Source organism: Balaenoptera borealis (genome assembly GCF_965194805.1).
Source record: "Balaenoptera borealis genome assembly, chromosome: 5".
NCBI lineage: Eukaryota > Metazoa > Chordata > Mammalia > Artiodactyla > Balaenopteridae > Balaenoptera > Balaenoptera borealis.
In genome coordinates, this window is record NC_138862.1 from 32,625,696 (window position 1) to 32,648,986 (window position 23,291).

The 23,291-nt window shown below is 35.2% G+C and overlaps 1 protein-coding gene and 1 long non-coding RNA gene across 2 annotated transcripts in view; both read right to left on the reverse strand.

Moving 5' to 3' along the window:
• The window catches only part of ROBO1 (roundabout guidance receptor 1), a 928,971-nt gene that overhangs the window by 183,874 nt on the left and 721,806 nt on the right, over positions 1–23,291 (reverse strand). The gene's annotated exons all lie outside the window — the stretch shown is intronic.
• LOC309628918 lies at positions 3,288–13,162 on the reverse strand. The gene is made up of 2 exons (XR_014244782.1): positions 7,673–13,162; positions 3,288–7,316 (listed from the first exon to the last, which is right to left on the reverse strand). It is a non-coding gene; the product is annotated as an uncharacterized lncRNA (long non-coding RNA).

The window sequence follows — 23,291 nt, forward strand, 5'->3', positions numbered from 1 at the left end:
ATTCCCAGTTGTGCACTACTAGGGCTTTCTTGGGAAAGTTCATACCAAATTAAGAGAAAGTTAGAATTTATGTACGTATTTTCCTTTCCTGGTATTTACCACGTTGAGAAATATATTTGCCAGAAGATTTCTTGTGACTAATTTAGTCTCTCTCCCCCCTTCTGTGTCTTAATGACACAAACCACATGAGAAAGTCACTAAGAAATGTGGAATTGGAATTCTCTCCTTAAAGTGTATATTTAAATTACTTACACAGAAATAATTGTCAGTTAACCATATTTAAAGCTATCTATATAATTATCTGATCTGTTTTTTGATAAATAAATGTGTCTCTTTCTTCTAACTCTAAATTTGGTCTTAAGATCCCCATTACTTGGTTCTTTTCATAATCACAATAGTATCCAAATATGAACATATTTTAGGGTTTGAGAAAAAATTAATTTTGATGACATTCATTATAGCACATTTCTTTAGGGTAACTAACTAGGTCTATTGGAGTAAAATATACCAATTAGATGATAATAAGTAAACTTTCATTGATACTATTCAATATTATTATAATGGATTTCACTCATGCTATTTTAAACCTAGAGTTTGTACTTTCTGTATTTTGAAATGTACCCTACAGATATAACATATTTTGACCTATCAATCAGTATATTATAAATTAAAGAATAAAGTACATTACATATATACATGTAGTATAGTATAATCACACTTTATTTTAGCCAGGGGTATACTTGAGCTAAACTTGTAATTGTTATATAGCTTAATAATATTTTACTTACAAAGGATTTACAAAAGAAATTTTAAAATATTTAATTTGTTATCTCTAGCTTTGGAGTTATTTATAGCTGACCCTAATCCCAAGCAACACAGCACCTGATTCAGACTTGAGGTATCAGTGAAAGTTGCTAGAAGGAAGTGGTGTCTAAACTGAGAACTGACAGGTGAAAGAGTTGTTGGAATGAAAGGTGGTTAAAGTGTTTCAAGATGAGGAAGAAGGATGGGCAAAATGGGAAGTCAGATTATGACCTGCTTTAGTACTAAAGCAGTATTTGGAAAAGTGATTAGTGTTTGCGGAAGTGGGAAGAAGGTTTCAAGAGATAAGCCTGTAGATATAAATAAGGGACAGATCAAGTGCGACTTATAAACCATATTAAGGTGTCTGAACTTTATATTTGAGGGATTGGGAAGCCCCTGAAGTTCTTGTTCTGTTTTGTCTTAGGCAGGGGAGCTATATAACCAGATTTGCATTACAGAAAGACAATTTTGGCAGAAGCTATGTAGAAATCCATTCCAATGACACTGATATTCTTAAAAACTCGTGAAAGCCCACAACATAAAGAATGTGTTAAAACAAACACTTTCATACTAAAAGATATGGATTTCACATTATAAATCTTTATAATATTATCTTTTAATTAGAGATTTATACGTACGTAAGTTCCAAGATGGCATTCTTGTATATGGTAGTTTTATGGAATTAAAAAAATTAATTGCTAATTAATATAGTGCTTTATAGTTACTAAAAGTTTTTCACATACTCACTTAATGATTTAGATCTTCTAGAATAGGACAATGAAGGATTAAAAAAAGCAAAGGAAGGTTTTTCTACACAAACTAAGACACAGTAGAAAATTAATAGGAAATTTCATTTCTTTTCCAAGACTTTCCCACCGAGCAATCTATAAGGAGGAAAGTACAAACAGCAGTAGGATCAAGAATTCTGGAATGTAAAAGAGAAAAAATAAATTACAAAAATTTATAAACATAAAAATTGGTTATTTTTCTCTTAAGAAAATAATATTTTCAGGGTTAATCAACTTTATAGAGAAACCAAGTGACATTTTCTGTGTCCTTGAAATTTTTTTGGTCCTTTTACTAAGCTAAGGCATTTCCCAAAGAAACTAAAAAGCTGTATGTAGTAAGAGATAACATAGGAAACTGACTTTCAGTCAGGGAAAAGGAATTTCCCCCTCATAGGCAAATGAGCCTTTGTTATTCTTTTCCCTTTTAGTGAAAAAATGTTGCCATATTTCATTGAAACTAAAATGCCATCAACTGCAAAACTTACTCAGATTTCAGAGCTGTTAAATGTGAATAAAAAGATGGCATTACAAGTGATGAAAAACACTGAAGTGACAGAAAAGACGAAGTTGCTGTGGAACTTTCTTAAATTCCTGTCAGAATCAAAGCAACAATGAAGAGTTTGTTGCACACAAATAAAAGCTTATGAGAACATATGGTGGCATTCTTTTAAGCTCTAATTTAAACATTTGTATGCATACATACAGTATATGCATGTGTATTTGCACGCGTATGTAAAGGCTGAAGTTCCAAAGAGAGAATAAATGAGGGGGAAAAAAGGGATGGAAATAGGGCACAGAAGAGCTGGCATGCCATACTACAAAATGAAAATAAGCCATAGCATTATTAGTATTAAAATCCAACAAACATTTGCTAAATCCTTGTAAACCCATTAACAAGATTTGTCATTACAGTTCTCTGTTCTGTAACTGTGAGAGAACAGCAATGAATAATGATGCTTTCATGACGTAGGAACTAAAACTTGTCCATTTTCCTCATGAGGGTTTTATGAGAGTTTAAGAAATATTAGATAAACAGATTATAACAAGAATGAGGACATTTTTTTCTACAAAATGATTTATTTCATAGGCTATTTCATGGTTTTCATCTCCCCCAAAATCAGAATTCTGCTTCCTGACCAATGATGGGGTTAAAATCATCCAAAATTAATGCTGTAATGTATATTTTAAATGTTATGCCTAGCTAAAGCCAACATCACTTAAATAATGTTGGGTAAAAATAAAGTACAAAGATTTTTAAATTAAATTGTAATAATAACCGAAGCAATGTAAATGCCATAGCCTCAATGACTTTAAATATATTGTTGAAAAAAAATCTCGATTTTAAAAACGGGTTTCATAATTCAGCACTCATGTTTCAAGCAACTGTCCCAGGTTGGAGAGAGATGTAGGAAATTTTGGACCTAAAAATGCAAGACATATGGTCTTGATTGCCTTTCGCAGCTACGTTAGGAGTTCAGTGTAAAGAAAAGCTTTCCAAACGCCAGCTTGCAAACTAGGTTTTTATGTGAAACTCTAATAAAACAGCAGCAGATGTTTCTATGCTATTAATTTGTTTGGGACATTTTTGGCTGGTTCATTCCAAATCAACTGTTATCCCTTGTCCAACAACTGCAGCATTCATTTCTTTTTTATACATGGAGAAAGAGAGAGAAAGGAAGCTTTTCCTTTGGAATAGATATTGCATCAATTTGCTGTATTCATGGGAAAGTGAATGCCAACACTAGTTTTTTTTTTTTTTTTTTTTTTTGCTATTGGGGGATGCAGTGGGGGGGAATCACCCAGCCAAGGAATTGCAGACTAATCTTGACTTATTTACTTCCGAAACAAATCTTGACTTACTTACTTCTGAAACCTGCTTATATTGCTGTAGCTGATTGATAAATTTATTCTGGTCCTGATTTACATGACAAAAAGATCATCAACTTATAAATGTTCACACCATCAGAGTCAATTCACTTCCATTCCCCCTCTCTCAACCTTGTAATCCATTCTTGCTGCCCCAAAGATCTTAACAGATTGCCCTTCATTGGATGTAATATACCTCTTGTTGATTTTTATTAGAACAGTCAACATACTTTACCTTCAGAAGGAAAACAGACATGATTTTCAAAATTAAAGCCTTTCTTTAACTGAGTCGTTTTCCCAATTATGTATTAATCAAATTTTGACAGCAAAAGTGGGAAGAAACAACAGATCCATCAACAGATCCAATTCAACAGATCCAGCTGATTCCTTCCAATGGGGCCAAATGTGTTCACTCTAACCAGTTTTCCTCTGTAACTGGGCTACTGAGAATTCATTTTTAAGGATCATTCTCAGTCCATACAGATTATTAATATCTTTCAAGATCATACAGAAATCCTTAATGGGATTTAGATAGAGTCCCTAAAGCCTATTACTCTATGAAATTACTCAGGCTGCTGGCTAAAGTGCCAAAATGATTTGGATTTCAGTTTTGTTTCTAAAACAAATGTAATAAAGTATCATTAACAAATTCAACTACAGTTGGTTCAAGTCCAAAAAATCTGCACATTCTAGTGTAACAAGAAAGTTTTAAAGCCCTAATGGAATTTTCTATAATTCTCTCCTTAATTGGAAAACGTTTGCTACTTGGAAGTATTTCCATGATATAAGAGCCAACTAACAAAGCAAAGTACCTTATAAGACTCTTTGTCTATATGTATATACTCTGATCTTTTGACATCGTAGCTGCTCTTCCAGGCCTCTGGGAACAGCTAAATCCTACAATATCTCTCAGTTGCTCTGAGGATAGAATCCATGTTCTTGTATGATGAGCATGTTTCGGATCTGGCTCCTGCCCTGCTCAACTCTCCACTTCATCTGTTGCCACTCTTGACCTCCCTTGCCACTCTATCCTCCAAGCCGACTGAACTAATTTCAGTTCCTAAACTAGTCACCATCTCTCAAGCCACTGTTTGGAGACTAGTATGTTATTTCTTACATCCCAAAGTCTTAACTAGTCACCTACTGTATGTGGTCTCAGTCTCAAATTAGCTCCTTTTTTTTCTCCTATAAAGTTCTCCTAATTCCTTTCATCCCACAGCGTCTACCGGCCCATCACTGCCCCCCACCAACATAACACAGGGGAAATCTCATTTGTATGTGCTCACATAAAACACAGTCCTTACCTTTGTAAGAGCAGAATACATCGCACTTGTCAATCTCACTCAAGCTCCTTTACAGTAGGAACTGTTTAATGTTACCACAAAATCTTCTTTTCCTAGCACAGTACCTGAATTTTAGAAGCCATCTGATACTACGCTTGGAATTGAACACTCTTTAGTACCTCTACAACACCAGCATGGATTTTGTGATGTAGAGACCATGTAGTTGCATTTCTTGATTCTGCTCATTCTGCTAAATCAAGAATGGGTTTTCCGAACTTAACTTGTCCCAAACCAAGTCTCTGCTCTGAACCCTCTTCTAACCCTCCTACCAAATCGTGTTTCTCCTACACTCATTTCTGACTCAAAAACTCTCCGATTTTCCCATCTCAGAGTAAAAGCCAAAATTGTTATAATGACCTGCAAGAGTCCATCTATATCATTTGCTCACCCTATTACCTCTCTCACTTCTTTAACATACGTCTACCTTACGCACTCTGTCCAACCACGCTGGGGTCCTAGCCATTCCTTAAATGCCTCAGGCACACTTCCTCCCTCAGGACTTCTGCAGTTACTCTTCCTTCTGTGGATAATGGACACCCACAAGCTCCTTCCTTCACCTCCTTCAGATTCTTAGTCAAATCACACTTACTCAGGGAGGTCTAGCCTGGTCCCCTTATTTAAAACTGAATGAATATCCTCACATTTGGCATTTCCTAACCCCTTCCTGCTTTATTTTCATCTTTCATCATCTAACAAACCATACACTTTCCTTATTTATATTACTTACTGTTTATCCTCCTTTCTGTACTGCAAACGCCATGAAAGCAGAGATTTGAAACAGAGTTTATTTTTTGTTTTTTGTCTCCCCAGCACCTATAATAGTGCTTGCCGTTAAGGAGATACTAAATTAATATTTAACTGAACAGTATTTGATAAATATAATAAAACTAAACTACATATTTGTATTTCTAAGCATATCTAACTATGCTAAACTAAACTAAAATCCTGACCTTGATCATTGTTTTTAATTGCAGTTTTGTAATTATTCACATGGTAGAATTGAAAAACTAGTAAGTATAAAATGTTAACAGCTTACACCTAATGTCTAAAAATATTTTTACATATTTTTGTAGTTTTATAGAAACTGATAGAAGAATTTCAGTAAAATAATTCCTTTAATTCTTAGAAAAATATAAACTATGAACTGTTCCAGATTCTTTAATAAAACTAAAACACACAGCTATTTTGTCAATCATTATGTGATCTAATCTTTGGGAAAATAAAACCACAATTTAACCAAATTTAAAGTAATCAGGAATAAAATAGTTTATATACCAAATATTTTTCATCTAGAAGCTTTAAACATATATTCACACACACACTAACACAGACACACATCACACTTTGATAACAAAATAAAAAGAACATCTTCAAAGTCATAAAGTTTGAAATTCACATCATGTCTGAGCTGAAAGCTCATGTTTGTGAAACATCTGTCAAATTTAAAATCATTTCTTGATTCTTCTGGTTTTTACAAGGGATAAATACTTGTATAAATATATAAATATAGATGTGTCTTTATTCACCTGGACCAAAAATGTATATATATTCCCCTAACTTAGTTTATTTTTACACTGAAACATTAGTATACTGCACTCCCAGATAATCCAAAATCAGTTAAATAGAATCCTCAGAAAAATTCCATTTAACCAAAATATTTTTTTGCCAACCACATTAAAAAAAGGAAAGCTATAGATTATGCCATGCACACCTGTGCCTTCATTCCCAAGGTTATACACTAGATAGATCAGAGATCTCAACACAGGCAGCCTGACTTTAGAGTTCATTCTTTTTTTTTTTTTTTTTTTAATTTTTATTGGAGTATAGTTGCTTTTCAGTGTTGTGTGAGTTTCTGCTGTACAGCAAAGTGAATCAGCTATACGTATACATATATCCCCTCTTTTGTGGATTTCCTTCCCATTTAGGTCACCACAGAGCACTGAGCAGAGTTCCCTGTGCTATACAGTAGGTTCTCATTAGTTATCTATTTTATACATAGTATCAGTAGTGTATATAGGTCAATCCCAGTCTCTCAGTTCATCCCACCCCCCCTTCCCCCTTGGTATCCATACGTTTGTTTTCTACGTCTGTGACCACTACTCATTCTTAATTAGCCACCCTGTAGAACTGGCCTAAGGCTATTGACATTCATTTCTGCTCTCACTTCTGTCAAAGTAATAGTTATCATTTATTGAAAGTCCACTACAGGCAAAGATTACTTGAGTTCTATCTGTAAGCTCTAACTTACTAACTACATAGATGTTGTCCTGTTAGGCTGGATCAGAGTACAGATATTCCTTCCTTTTTTCCTTCCTTCCTTCCTTCCATGATTCATTCATTCATATTTAAGTAAATGTTCCATTACTCCCAAATCCTAGACCCGTTAGCATACTAGGCTGTTCAGTTAAGTGTATGGCAATTTTCTTATTGTAAATTGCAAGTGTGTCTTTCTGAGACAAATACTTAAAACAGGGTGCAAGGTCCTTTAGGCGTAGTTATTCCACTACTGACGGACCTTTTTACTCTTTTTTTTTTTAATACAATAGCAATAGCTAACTTTTTTTTTTTTTTTAGTACATTTATTTTTATTTATTTATTTATTTATGGCTGTGTTGGGTCTTCGTTTCTGTGCGAGGGCTTTCTCTAGTTGTGGCAAGCGGGGGCCACTCTTCATTGCGGTGCGCGGGCCTCTCACTATCGCTGCCTCTCTTGTTGCGGAGCACAGGCTCCAGATGCGCAGGCTCAGTAGTTGTGGCTCACGGGCCTAGTTGCTCCGCGGCATGTGGGATTCTCCCAGACCAGGGCTCGAACCCGTGTCCCCTGCATTGGCAGGCAGATTCTCCACCACTGCGCCACCAGGGAAGCCCGGACCTTTTTACTCTTTATCAGCTTGTGGAAAATGTGGCTTTATGATATTTTTTGCCTTTAATTTTTGAGAACAGAAATAATTTCTAATACATAAAAATATAAGGGATCATGTCAGATTGTTAATAATCTAGAAATTCAACATTGGTTTATCATTAAAATATATATAGGAATTTACCACATCAATAAATAAGGTGGGTAAAAACACAGGTGACACACTCCAGCATATCCAGGAAAATCATTTCATACAATTCAAAACTCACTCATGAAAAAAAAAAAAACAACTCAGAAAATTAAAAAGATACTATATATTTAAAATTTAGAGCAACTATTACTCTTAATAGAGAAATATTAGAAGCAGTTCTTCTTGAATCACGAATAAGACAGGGAAGCTTGGTATCACCATTCCCATTCAACATTGTGCAAGAGGTCCTAAAAAATAAAGTTAGAGAATTCCAAGCTCAACAGTCCCTATAGTCATAGATAATTTCAATGATCATAGTTCCAACCACCATGGTTCCTAACTAGGGCTGTGTAAATGGAATCTGGAAAATGAGGTAAAAATATAGAAGTCCATGGTGGACATCGCAGACCTACAGAGGTGAGGCTGTCTGCTGTTGGAATTTTTTCAGATCACATCCCAAAGTCTTGAGTAATTCAGCATTGGAAGGAATAGTCCCCCTCATGGTTCAATCAAAACACAGCTAAGCAAAAGCTGTGCACAGAACTTCTAACTAAAACTGCTTCAAGGGCTACATTTTGCAGCCAGAAGAGCTAAGAATGAATAAGAGTCCATCTGCATCACATTTAATATTCAATCTAATATAGGGAAGGTTTAAGTAAATTGCAGAGGCCCTAGGCTGTCCAGACTCCCAGCTGGCACTTAGGTTACGGACTCCACCTTGGAGTTTAGGAAGCCAGGGCTCTGTGGGGCTTGGGGCAGAGATGACAGAGGTGCCTAAAGTTCCACAGCCAGATCCTCCGGGGGTGGCCTCATTCATTCACCGCACCACTGTGAGGTCCCTACAAGCTCTGACTTCCCTCAGTCTCCTAGAGCCTGAAGCTGCCAATGATGGTTGGTGGAAGCCAAGATCCTGCAACCACCATGGCAGCCCTGGATGGCTGGGCTTAGATCCCAGGCAGGGGCCTGCTGCTCTCAGCAGTGGAAGCCGTGACCATGTCCCCACGTCTGAAAGTAGAGGCAGTCAGTGCCTTGGAGACCAGGGCGAAAGTGACAGAGCCTAGGTGCCAGCGGCCACCTGGAAGCTTTACTGCCTCAAGCCCGCAAGTGCTGCTGGGAATATGGCGGCTGGCGTGAGGGCAAATGAGCTTAATTAAGCATTTGTGTGCCTGTTTCTTGACCATTTGGGTTTCAGCTTCCGTGAAGGGCCTGTTCAACTTTCTTGCTCACGTTTTATTGGACTGTTTGCTACCCCTACTCTGCAATATTTAATTTATATATTTAATATTCAATATATTTGATAAATTTGAATATATTTGATATATTTTTAATATTTTTTTTTATTGTGAAAGCTAATCCTTTTTCGTATGTGTTGTGAAGATCTCTTGGTTCCTGTCATGTTTTTTTCACTCTCTTCATGGTGTCGTTTTGATAAACTGAAAATTCTAATTTTAATGTCAAATATGGAGTTTTTTTGTCTTTATAATCGTAAAGAAAGTGCTGTTTATCTTTATCTTTTGTTTACCCCAAAGTCATAAAGCTTTATTCCTATATTGTTTTATAGTTTTTCTTTTTACATTTATGACTTTTATCTATCTGACACATGTCTTTGTAGAATGTAGAGTAAGTGTCTACCTCTTTTTTTTCTTTTTTTCTTTTCTCCATATGAATAGCCTCTGGTCTTGTCACTTTTTAATGAAAAGATCATCTTTTCTTCCCAACCTGTAATATGTGCTCTGTCATAATTCAGTTTCCATCTGCCTTTGTCTCTGTTTCTGGGCTCTTAATTGTGCCTGTTGATCTGTTTGCCTATGTCTGTACCAGTCTTCATTACTACAGTCTTATACTAAGTTTTTACCTCTGATAAGGCAAGGCTTCCCACCTAATTCTTATACTTAGACCTGTCTTGGTTATTTTTGGTTTCTTGCTCTTACATAAAAATTTCATATCAGCTTCTCAACCCCCTCACATACTCATACACATACACACACACACACAATCCTGTTGAGATTTTTATTGAAATTGAAAGAAAATAAATAAAACAGAATCATTATTCTCATTGAGGGAAAATGATTTTCAGCTAAGATCTACCATAGCTATTTATTGCCTAATGGGATAGGATTTTTACAACTTTTTGATTCAGTCCATTCTCTCATCTCTATAAACAGGTCTTTATAATGCACCTAGGTTGCTGGAACGAATTGAGAGTGTGATGTAACAAAAACATAAAGTGATCTAATTTGAAAGCTAAAGGATTTCATACTTAGCCTACACTCAGCAGTTTCCTTATTTTCTGTCAGGTTGGGGCTACTCATACATATTATTTTAGTGTATGCATTATCTGTATGATTAGAGGCAAATTCTTTTAAGATAGAGAACTGTTTGCTCACTCCAGTACCCTCATATATTTTGCACTGTTGTGTTTGATGCTTTCCAGTATTTAGCGTGTCTGCAAAGGTCATGCCTAGCAAAGAATTAAGTATTTCATGCTTAATCATTCATGTTTATAATAATTCTGTAAGATAGATACCATTATCTCCATTTTATACCTGCAGAAATTGAATCTTAGAGAGGTTAGGTAACTTGCCCAAGGACAAATAGCCAGTAAGTGGCAGGACCTGGATTGAAACCCAAGTTTTTCTTAGTTTAGGTTGAATAAATGTTTATTACATGTATAAAAAATGGTAATAGAACTCAATTTGGAAGAGGCCAATGTGGATACATTGTAAGCGATTAAAGATGTATGATATTAATTGAGATTTTATTGACTTGAATCATTCATTGTTGATAGGTTGAGTCTGTACCAGACCTATGATCCCCACTCTGGAATTATTTCCTTCAGCTGCAGCTTGATCTATGCATTGCTTCTCTTGCCAAGAACTGCAGAAGTCCAGGCAGCCTCTCATACTGGTCTGTAACTATATTAAAACTGCTACAAATAACTGCTGAACAGACTGTCTCTTATATCATTCAAACCAGAAGTTCAGTGGCAACATGCCACCACAACCTCTTTCTGATTTGGTAGCTATAAAATTTGCTCTAGGATTCTTTCTTTTCAGAAAAAAAATCCTCACACACACACACATATAATCTAAAATGCTATGTGATCTTTCTTGACTTAAAATATGATTCTAATTACAGTGAAATTTCATCTGTCTGGCCCACTAAAAAAATAATTCAGGCCAGCTAGCTAGTTTCCCTTTTGAGGGGGGTACAAATTATGAAACAAAATTTAATCTTTTAATCTGAAAATGTCAATTAATATACAATGGACATTTCAAAATATAGGGAAGTATAGATAACTGATTATATCTTCATTTTATAGTGCTTCTGTTTTATCCTATGATATCCCATCTGTAAAGTCATTTTACCTGTTCAGGTGTGTCTGCTCTTAACTTCTTTTTTTCCTCTTAATTGATACCTTTTCACATGCAATAGGTTTTAGATACCAGACTACAAACTAGTTAATATTGTGTATAAATTAATTGTCAACAGATTCATAATAATAGCATGCCTCACCCCTTCCTCCCCAGCTCCCATAACAGCACATAATGAGTATTTGGATTTGGCCCAGAGAAATGAGGTTACAGGATAATTTCATTTAATTCAATTAAATTCTACATAATTTAATTCCTTTCAACAAACTTTTACAGACATCTGTGGCTAGTCCAATATTCCAGGAACCTGGGTCCCTGTCCCTTGCTCCAGAAAAAGATCCTGAGACAAGGCTTTGAGTGCCATCACCTTTAGGAGAGTGGGAAATTCAGACAAAGAAGGAAAGGAAACCAATACAGGACGTATTCATGAGCAGACAAAGTCCTACTGGAGCCCTCTAGGACATTATATGGAATACCCTTCAGAGTTATTCCACTAGAGGGGATAGGACGATAAGGTATAATTACGCATCAAATCCTCTCTGGGGAAAAAAAACAAACGTCTGGAATTGATTGAGGGATAGTTCTGGACATGCTAATTCCCCACAATCTCAGGGTACCTACACGTACAGCCAAACACAGGGTCAGAGAACGAGTCACACGCATTTGCAGAAGAAAGCCCTGTGCGTGTATGGAAGCAGTGAGTACAAAGCAGATTTGAGTGCTAAACCAGCAGCACCCACTACAGTATCCTTAAAGTGCACAGAGGGAAAAATCTAGAGATTCTGTCTCTCTATTCCTAATCCTGTTTGTGCCAGTTGCCCTGGATCAGCCAAATATTCTCCACGCACCTTCTATACACAAAAACTAAATTGGGCACTGTGGGAAAGACAACGATATCAAAGACACAGTCCCTGCACACCCAATGGACGAGTAGTGAGCTTTTATGATTCTATAATCTGGTGGAAGGATTCTATATGGACTCTCTAAGCTCAAAGAAGCTAGATTTATATATTGCAGAAGGCTACAGGCAGACTACGTATTACATATTTCACAATATGTATCACAATACGTCTTCCCCTGAAGAACGAACATTGCCATGGGTTAAAAAAATTATATCTGTCTTCCTCACTCTGTTCCAATTTAATGTCTATCCAAAATTAAAAGGAAGCCAATGGAAAAGGGAAAAAAAAAAGGAGGAGAGATCAAGTGGTTGTTTATACTTTAAAAAATGTAAGTATTTTCCAAAGATTGAAAATTAATATTTACAAATTTAGTTGAACATGCTTTGTCCATGCACAATAGTGCATTTGTTAACAGTGACATATTTATCTGGCCTTTCCTAGTCCTAGGAAAAATTATGTCAATTTTCCCTCAGACTGCCTTCCTATTCTGTCACACAAATTATTTCATGAAACATGAATCCAAATGTTCTGTTCTTTTTCAATTTCCTTTCACCACAAATTCCAGAGTTCTGCACTTCATGGCTTTTCAGTAACAATTCAGTCTTTTTATTCTAATGGCAAAAATGCAATACTGCTGTCTTTAATCAAGCTACTTTTGACATGTCTTCAATAGTGAAGATTCAGCCTTTTGTGTCAAAGGGAAACTTTTAAAAATAATTACAATGATTTTAAATGATGTTTTGCTGATGCATTTTCAGCTCTTGGGATCCTCATTACTGCATTTTCCCATCAGTTTCCGCAATGCTTTTGCTCCTTATTTTTAATGCTAGATAATCACTATAAACACAGAAATGTCATATTTCAAAGATTTCTCACTGGACAAACCAATATATAGATAATATACATAAAGTATCAAGGAATTTAAGATAATTTACTACCCTATCTCTTTGCTAACAACTCCAAGATCTAAGAGGAAAATAAGTAATAGGGGAAAAAATACTGGACACATATCCTTACTGCATAACTCAAAGAAAGCAGGCTATATAATTAAGTGGCAGGAAGACGATCGCTCCTTTAAGTCATCACCCAGGCAATACAAATCTGCAAAAGAACATGGTCTATAGTCATCTCTAAGACCTGGCCCTACCTATATTTCCAGCCTCAGCTCACACCTCTTCCCATCTCCCTCCCCCCATCCCTTGTGGTCTCTGAACATGAATAACTTTCTCTTACCTTCAGAATTTTAAACTACCAACATTCTCTTTAAGAGTATTCCTTATTTTCCTCATAAATTTTGTCACAGTTTGCATGTGTGTGTGTACCTACTCACAGTATGTATGGCTTACAAGTCTAGAAAGCATTTCTATTTCTTACACTATCAGGTACTCAACGTCTCTCACAGCTAGTGACCACCCAATTAACATTAGTCAATTAAATGAATAACAATTTTCATCCAACACTTTGGGATAAATAGAGATCTGCACACTTATTATTCATTGACCTTAATGAGAGATATGACTTGCTGAATTCCTTAAGTCTGTATTACACTAGCTTTCCAAGAGCACAAACCAGAAATTATTCATTTTTGTTTCCTTATTTCTAGAACAGTGTTTGGCATATCGTAGGAACATAAAAAAAAGTTTGTTAAATTAAGTAAATCAATGGGCATGTATGATAGTTCCCAAATTTTCACATTACTCAATGGCAAGAAGTATAATGGTCTGTGACAAGAGATATATATTATATATTATGAATGCTCTTTATCTTCCATTCTCTAAAAGCAATTATATTTGATTTTGAGATTTCTTTTACCCTGTTTAACTAAATAAAGTCAACATAAAAATCTAGTTAGGAAGGATTGTTTGTGATTATTTGCATTATTCAAAACAGACCGTAAAATTTCTGGTGTTTAAACAAAATATATTTGTAATGCTAAATGACAAAGGTTGGCTTAAGATACCACCTGGAACTGTAGTTTATAATGATGGAAGTCAGGATATAATAGAAGTGATGAGAAAACAAGCTTGGAATCAAATAAACCTAGATTCAAGTCCTGATTTAGCTACCTGAAAGATATATGACTTTGGGTAAATTAGTTAGACCCCTTAAAAGAAGAGCCCTTTTCAACATCCATTTAATAGGCATAATAGTACCACTCATATTTTTTGTAAGTATTGGAACAGCCTAAATTAAGCAAGCAATATAATGGTTACATGCACATAGTAACCTCTTAATAAAGGACAGCTATAATAATACTAATTATTATTATTATTCATTATTGTTTTATGAGGCAACATGTTTAAATTCCCTAATCTGTTATTTTCTCCCCTTTATCTCTGCTTATCCACCTATTGCCTAATACTTACTCCATCTCAGGAATGAGTTTCTATTCCTTCACAAAGCTACTCCTTTCACCTAAATTCTGCAGCTCACTTTTTTCACTCTCAAATTTTTTTTCTCCGAATAACCCTTTTTTTGTATAAAACCCCAATTAATCTCCTTTAAAGGCTATCATTCCAACAAGACAAGAGTTTCTTCAAATACCTACAGAATGTGTTAGTTACAAATAACTATCTTTGAATAGAGGTAAACATTTTACAGTTTAAAAAAAGCAGACTCATATAGTTTCCATTCACACTTACAAAGGCATTTTTAAAACTTAAAAACTGCTAGCCTAATAGTAAGAACAAGAGTATACAAAGAAAGCCAAACAAGTTTGATGTCAGCAGAAAATACACCCTGTAGCAAAATGATCTCTGGCCAGACGATATTACTCATCATATAAGCCCTGATTTAGAATAGCTGAACTCATAAAAAAAGAGAGTCCTGAAGCAACACATATAAAACAGTGTGGCTGATAACAAGTTAACCAAAATCTTCCTCAGGAGATGAGTTAGAAATGTCGCAGTTCCAATAGAAGGCTATTCTAAGACAGCCACATATGTCTTTCTTCAAAGAAGAAAGCATTCACAGCATTCATAAAGGCTTGGGCCATCAATTCTCTAGAAAGCCAGGAGAGAAGCAAAATACATTTTCTGTTGTTGATTTATTTTTCTGTCCCTTAAATCACATCATCATGAAGAAAGAGACTGGGTACACGCACCTTTAGAAGATGTCATTCTTCACGTAAGATGTTTAACAGAGGCCCTACCTGACAAAATGCATTATCTACATGTCAGTCCTGTTTCAAATTCAAGAGACTGTAGCTTCATGTAAATCCGATTTGGATATCAACTGTAAAAGTGATATTCTCTCTGAGACAATCATCTCATATAAAATGTGCTGATACTGTTCAATCTCAGTGCTTAATTAAATCTGTCATATCCTAAGGATTTTTATTAAATAAAAGGAATGATGACTCCTGCTAAGATTTTGAAAGATGTGAAGTACCCACAAAGATCATTTGCTGTAGTTCCTATTGGAAGAAAACATTCTCCATTCAAAAAATAATATCTACAACCTAGGATATCCAAAAAAATCTCTGAATCAGCATACCCATATCACTGTAGTACAGTCACAGAGTTGTAACGTTTTCTATTTTCCCTGATGAGTCCTAAGTCAGCTGTAATTCATTAAGGAAGTTGTTGAAGCCAAATTAAAATTTCCAGAAACTGCATCATCTGACTTAAAGGAACTCTGCTTTAGTAATAGATTCAGAAAAGACTAGCTAGTTTTTCAGCATTACTCCTTTAATCTCATGTAATCCTGTAATGAATGGATAATACACATTATATTCTGTACAATAATCAGCGTGTACTACACATTATTGCTTCAATGAACTTTTTGGTTATTGAACCATTACAGAAACATCTTTCTCAAAAATGGTTTTAACTCTATAATTTGCCTCATTTCAAAGCCATAATATGCCATGATTTTTGGATGCAAATTAACAGTTCTTGAGAAAAGGCGATTCTTTTTATGATGTTTCAACATCTGTGGAAAAATTTAAGTTTGCTAGAGGTCAATCAGAGAGGCAGAAGCATGTGCTAGTGTAAAAAGTAAGAGATGATTGTGTAAGGAGTACTTCCTTTACCAACAACCCTATTAAAATCAAGAACTGAAGTTGATGATGGAGGCCATTTAGAATCTGTACTTCTTGGACACAAAATGCTCCATTGAATTACTTCAAGTGCTATTATGGAGGAAGAGGTAAAGGGATAAAGATATATAGAGTGGGCTCTAGTTCTCCAACTCCTGCTTCAATCAGAGCAGTTTTGTTTTAGCCCTCAGCTGTGATATATTCATCTCTCATACAACCTACACATTCAGACATGATATATTGACACCCTCAAATGGTTTTTTGTACTGTTTTTTGTACTTCAGCTGAAGTAACTATGGTGACATGACCTGGCAGTTGACATTTCAAATTTGGTAGTTGCCATCTTTTTCTGGGCAGGATTGTATCTCTGTTTTAATGTGTGATTGTGCTTATACATATGTATATATCTTTAAGTTTTGCTTTTATGAAAAGAAAAACAGAAAACTGAAATGATGACACTAGTAGTAAGTATTGACCTCAAGTATAATATAATTATAAATCTAAACTAAGAATGTAGGAGGAGTTCATTTCAATTTCAACTGAATACTTCGATGGCTATGTTTCAGATGGATAGGAAAAGAATAAAAGAACATGTATGAAATTATGGGAAAAATTGTCAAATATTGTGTTTAAACAGTAAGATATAATTAGAAATTACATGTTTTAGCTTTTGTGAACTGGAACTTCTTATCTTACTACATGAAAATCTATTATTCAATTATCCCTTTGAGAATATAGGACTTGTCTATTGTGCTGCACTATGACATTTTATCCCTAAGACTTGAAAAAAGTTACAAATAACAAATCTATTCCAATCTCCTGAAGTAATTATTAAGAAATCTGATGTCCCCAAAGTTAGAGACTAATCTAAGTTCACATAACAGTAAGCATCAGTGGTCTTTCTAATAGTTCACAATCTATATTTGTAGAATCATGTCTTTCTAATGTGTATTAGTCAGGGTTCTCCAGAGAACAACAGAACAAATTGTGTGTGTGTGTGTGTGTGTGTGTGTGTGTGTGTGTGTGTGTCTGGAGAGAGAGAGAGAGAGAGACAGAGTGATTTTAAAGAATTGGCTCACAAAATTATAGCAACTCTGAAATCTGCAGGGCAGGCCAGCAGGCTGGAGACCCAGGGAAGAGCTGATGTTGCAGCTTGAATCCAAAGGTAGTCTGGAGGCAGAATTCCCATTCCTTAGGGGACCTAAGTCTTTTTCTCTTAAGGCTATTAACTGATTGAATGAGACCCACCACATTATGGAAGGTAATCTGATTAACTCTAAGTGTCCTGATTTAAAAGTTAATCTCATCTAGAAAATATCTTTACAGCAATGTCTAGATGGATGTTTGACAAAGTATTTGGGTACCATGGCCTAGTCAAGTTGACACACAACATTAACCATCAAATGGTGCTGAAAGACTCGATTTAGGAAAAAAATAAGACCCGAGGCTATTAACATTTTGATGTACTACCATTCAAAGGTTTAAATTAAACCCAAACTCTGTAGCTATGTTATTTTGCTTTGTAGTCATAAAAGGTTAAGTACAGAAAGTTGGAAGGCCAGTTAGCTTATCCTGGCTAAATATTCTGGCTAAAAATAGCTAAAAATTCTGATTGTAATATTAAGTTTACTTATTCTTCTTCTCAGCATAAAATTCATTTTCTGCAAGTTGATTTTCACTGATGTTGCATTTTTCAGTTCCATGTTATACATATTTAGTCTTCCAGAATGTAGTTTTATCTTGTCTAAAAGGCCAATTTTTTTTAACAAGCTCCAGAGAATTTCCGATAGGGCAAAAGGTGGTCAGTGGAACAGACTGCACTGCTAGAATACATTAATTTATTACTGCAATCTTCACTTGAAAATGCATGTTTAATGACCTAGGAAAATGTTGCATGAATCCAAGAAGAGAACAATAATTTTCTGGCAGACAAGTTTCATGCTACCATACTAACCCTAAAACAAATGGTTCCATCATGCACATGGAAGAAAAAGATAGGTGTATGAACTTAATTACAAAGAAATTAAAATTTTATTTTGAATCCTAAAATATACTACCTCATGATTTTGATCACTTGGGTATGTAAGAATCATGGAATATAGTAACTTAAAAGGGATCTTAGAATATTTCCAAACTATACTCCTCATTTTTTAGAAGAGCAGACTGTTGCCCTTGACAAAGGTCAAACAGCTTGTTAGGCATGAACCATGTCAGAAAACTCTGTGCCTTGTGTTCTTTCCACTATAATAGATGGCTTCCTAGTGGGGAAAGTTCTTGATCCAAAATTACATTAAATCACGTTTGCAGAAATATTACCTAGTAAAAAATCATGCAATCTGGCAGTTAACCATCTAGCTAACTGTAGAAAAAGAACTTTCATACATCCTCACAATAAACTTTTTATGATGGAAACAGTGTGGAATGTTTCTCAGGGAACCACTTAGTAGATCACGGAACAGCATTAGGAAAAGTTCAACAGCATGAGAGCATAGTGGTTTGCAACCAGGTGAACTAGAAAAAAATCACTCACTGGGAAAGACACTAATATTCTAGTGTTTTCAGTAGTGTAAAGAAAACATAATATTTAGCTTCCATCTATAATATGCTAAATAACAAATCTGTAATTATGTAATTCCCTGTAAAAAAAACCTAGAACAGTATCTGAAATAGAGGTGAGTCCTCAATAAATACTTAATGGAGTGGAAACGGCTTTGAAGGATTACAGAGTTATGATAACACTGGCACTTTCTAGAAGCAAATGTAATTCTTCATATATCTGGAAAACCAAACAGATTAAAGATATACTCATTAAATTTCATTGATATTCCCTTTGTACTAGCAGCATCATTCACAATCTACGTGGACAGGTCAGGATTAACTCTGTAAGCTTGGTTTTACACCTTTTTGCTTCTGGTCCATTTTTCTGTCCTAAAAATATCTGCTTAGTAGGTAATAAGAGCTAGACAATGTTTACAAGCTCCTCCCCCCAACATGAGGAGAGATCTGTGCTAACAAATATGGCTATGTCATCAAGAGCTAATGATTTCATCCCTACCATTTCCTAGGATGGCCTTTAGACTTGTGCCCTGTTTTCACTCTTAAAAAAGACCATAAAGGTCCCTCTTGAGATAAGGAGAGGGTTGTAGACAAGAAGAGTTCTAACGCCCCCTTAGAGGGAGAGATTCTATTTAGAAGTTGGTTGTCTGACTTGTTTCTATGTGTAGATAATGGTGAGATAGTTACTGAGTGAATATATATTATGATGGAAATACAGGAATATTATTTATCATTATTGGAATGTTTGAAGACTGTATTTTTCTTTGGGTTTTAAAAACATTTTAGGTGTGTTTTTTGACATATATACACTACTATATATAAAATAGATAACAAATAAGAACCTACTGTATAGCACAGGGAACTCTATTCATACTCTGTACTGACCTACCTGGGAATAGAATCTTAAAAAAAGTGGGTGTATGTATATATATATATATATATATATATATATATATATATATATCTGACTGACTTTGCTGTACAGCAGAAACTAACACAACATTGTAAATCAACTATACTCCAATAAAAAATAAAAACATTTTAAAAAGGAGTTGGACAGGACGAATAGACACAAAGTTATGGATAAATTTTAGAGTTTTCTCCCCAATTTACATAGGCATAGTATAGCTGTATAAAATAAAGGTGACATATATCCAAGTGTGGACTTGTTTAATCATCAGCCAATCTTCATTAAAAGTCTGAAAAGCAAATCCATCCATGGTGGCTAGAGACAAAGACCCAGTCATGCATCCAGTCCTATTTTTCTTTCTATGTATCTCTTTTGTCTGTTGGTCCTTGTTAAATGATTAAAAGGCCTGGTCCTATATTTCTCAGCATCACATTTCATCAGAACAATGGCCCACTACCATTACCAGAAAACTTCCCTCCAAATATCACAATCTCTACTAATGTTGCTGACTATATTACTTCATGACCTGAATACAGATGAATGTTGTGTGCTCCTCTGCTGGAAGAAACCTTGGAGATCATAATTCATAATTTCACTAAAAAAGGAGGCTCAGATGGAATGACTCATTTGATCATTCATTAATAGGGGGAGAAGAAATAGAACTCAGTTCTCATGAATTTCTGGCAGAAAACTTCCAGAATATAAATCTAGAAATAGATTTAGAATGTGGCTGGGTTATTTATTGATGGAAACCACCCCACAAGTCCTGCTTTGGCAACTCTGGATTGTAATTTTAAAGCCACATTCATTGACAAAGTGTTTCCCAGACACACGGGCAAATCTGATTATAAACAATAGTAATTACTTCTATAGCTTTGGTAACACAAATACCAAAACTGGCTCAACTTAAAAATGATTTTCAAAGTTCTTCTATAAATATTTAGGTAAGTGGACAAAAACATTCCGCAAATAGTAGTTTGGGGGTTTCTTTATATCTATTTTGAATGTAAACTGCATGTAAAAGAGATAATTATATAAAATTATCTCTATTCGCTATTTCTCAGTGTTTCATACTATATTTGTTAAATAGCTAATAAAATACACAGCACAATTCTTTCAATTGTATACAATATATAAGAGATATCAGATTATCCTACCCATAAGAAAGCTACTAACAGGCAGTATCTTTTTTTAAATTTTTTTTTTTGATTGTTTTTTTTGATGTGGACCATTTTCAAAGTCTTTATTGAATTTGTTACAATATTGCTTTATGTTTTGTTTTTTTGGCCACGACACATGTGGGGTCTTAGCTCCCCAGCCAGGGATCAAACCTGCACCCCCTGCATTGGAAAGCAAAGTCTTAACCACTGGAAGTCCCTATTTTTATTTTTTAATGAGCTTTATTGAGGTATAATTGATATACCCAAAACTGGATATATTTACTATATACAATGGATGAGTTTGGACATAGGCAAACACACATAAAATTATCACCACAATGAGGGTAGTAAACACATCCGTCACCTTCAAAAGTCTCCTTCTGTCCCTTTGTTGTTGGTGGTGTTTTCTTGTGGTAAGAACACTTAACATGAGATCTACCCTCTTAACAAGTTTTTAAGTGTATAATGCTGAATTATTAACTACAGGCACGGTGCTGTACAACAGATCTCTAGAACTTACTCACCCTGCCTAACTGAAACTTTATACCTGTTGAACAACTCTCCATTTTCCCCTCTTTCCAGCCCCTGGCAACCACCATTCTACTCGTTTCCAATGAGTTTGACTGTTTTAGATACTTCATGTAAGTGGAAACATGCGCTATTCGTCCTCCTGTGACTGGCTTGTTTCACTTAGGGTAATTAATGTCCTCCAAGAACTCACCACTAAAAATCACTCATTAAATGTGTGTGGTATGTATCCCGGGGTAGGGGAGGCAGGTGATGATAAATGAAACTACTTTGGTAAAATATTAATAATTGTTAAGGCTTAGTTGTGGATAAGTGGGAGTCAATTTTACTATTTTTCTACCTTTGAGGTCATTCTAAATTTTCTTTCTTTCTTTTTTTTTTTTTGGCTGCACCGCTCGACATGTGAGATGATCTTAGCTCCCCAACCAGGGATCAAACTCGTGCCCCTGCAGTGGAAACACAGAGTCTTAACCACCGGACCACCAGGGAAGTCTCCCATTCTAAATTTTCAAAAAAAAGAAAAAAAAACTCACTGACCCGCATTCATCCTTCTATTCAGTTGAGATAGATTCATTTATTTGCCCCCAATTGGCTAGCTCATAGATAATTCAATGTTAGATACTTCTTAAATTTCTGGTCTCACTCACTAACCTTTCTGCACCATGTTTTTCCTCTCTACGCTCAAAATATTTTCTTTGATTCATCCTTTGTTCTTTTGTGTAAACACAGATATTTATGCAGGTGCATATGCTCTCCACCTTTAAAGTAGATCTCAGCCAGAATTACTGAGCAACAGAGACCTTGGTTTCTCTTGCTCCTTCTTCTCTTTTATTCAGAGGAGGGCTAACCTCATTAACTATCAGACATCTGCCTCTGCGAACTAGTGATGCTTGAGGGTAACTGTTCACTCATGGTATCACTCACTCATTTGACTAAGTTTGTTGAGTAGGAACTAAATGTTAATATTGTGCTAAGAGCCAGATACACAAAGAAAACTGGACACAATCTACATCTTTACTACACAAAACTGGGTGGCAAATCAATAACAGACATGGGTTTTAGTAGTTTGTAATATTCTCAGATGAAAGAAGATGGATCCCAAAGCTCTTCAGATGAACTGGAAGGGAAAACATCTTGGAGGAAGTACTTACTTCCTGAAGACAGCAGTACAAAAATGAATACAAAGGTGGGAGGAGGCACTCTAGTTACAGAGGACAACCCGAGAAGAGGCATAAAACAGACAAACAAGGTAGTGCATGCAGAGAACCGTAAGCAGTTAACTTTTAACACAGCATGAGGTAGGATGTATGGTATGACGAGAGATGAGGCCATAGATCTAGCAGGGGCAAGATAACAGAGAACTTCATATCACATGTTAAGGATCTTGGATTTTATCCTGTTGGTAATTAGAAACCAAATGTTTAAACAAGTAAATGATGTGATCAGATTTCCATTCTAGATAGATCACAGTGGTCACTCTATGCAGGGTTGATTTCAAAGAATTAACAGTAAAAATGCTGTTATAATAGACCAGATGAGAGATCATAAGGGCTTAAAGTAGGGCAGTGCAAAATAAGGATGAAGGAAAGGGTAAACGTTGTTTTAAAAGTTTGTTCCTAAATTAAGCAGCGTTTAATATTTGATTACACGTGAAAAACAGGATAGGAGTGCAGTGAGGGAAAAAGCAAAGGATTTTTAAATTAGCTGACCAGGTAAATGGTTGTGCTAACAACAGCTAAAGAGAATACTGAAGGTAGAAGATGTTTATGTATGTTTATTATATTTATGATTTCAGTTCGGGACATTTTCTTAGGATTGTTTTGCGGGATAAGTGAAGTAAAAATACTTAATGTTGGGTCTGGCATATAGTAAATGTTTCATACATGCTACCTATGATTTAGGTACTTATGGAAATAAAGAAGGAGATGATCAATAGGCAGTTGGCACAATTTTGCAAATTGTGATATCACTT